Consider the following 333-nt stretch of genomic DNA (forward strand, 5'->3'; position numbering starts at 1 on the left):
AACTTTTAGCAACACTACCCTTTCACCACATTAGACAACACTGGGTCTGCACAATACTGGAACAACTGTAATCTATAAAACCGCAACAAAGTCTTCGAAAGAAATGCTTAGTCAAATGTAGGTCAAGTTTATAAAAAAAAGAAAGAAACAATTGATGACTGATTTTGAAAATGCTATATTATTAACTTATGGATTGAAAGACTGAATATTTGTTCGATACAACGATGAAGAGATAGTTTCGGGAAAATATTTAAGTATAAAAACATTTTGTAATTATAAAGTATATTAAATGTGGTTGTATTTGAAGATAATGCACGAAAACGAAACTTTTAA

General features: G+C 29.1%; 1 protein-coding gene across 3 annotated transcripts in view; it reads right to left on the reverse strand.

Annotated features, from left to right (window-relative positions):
* Window positions 1-98, reverse strand: part of LOC143028518 (protein Mo25-like) — a 48,512-nt gene extending 48,414 nt beyond the window's left edge. Inside the window, exon 1 of one of the 3 annotated variants that reach the window (XM_076190728.1) lies at window positions 1-98. This exon is cut by the window's left edge and continues 42 nt beyond it. The gene's annotated coding sequence lies outside the window, so the exon portion shown is untranslated. The other 2 variants (XM_076190730.1, XM_076190729.1) reach the window with 2 other exon arrangements.
* Window positions 99-333: the final 235 nt, after the last annotated feature.

The sequence above is a fragment of the Oratosquilla oratoria genome, chromosome 9, assembly GCF_046742065.1.
Source record: "Oratosquilla oratoria isolate Oo_2021 chromosome 9, ASM4674206v1, whole genome shotgun sequence".
In the NCBI taxonomy this organism is placed as follows: domain Eukaryota; kingdom Metazoa; phylum Arthropoda; class Malacostraca; order Stomatopoda; family Squillidae; genus Oratosquilla; species Oratosquilla oratoria.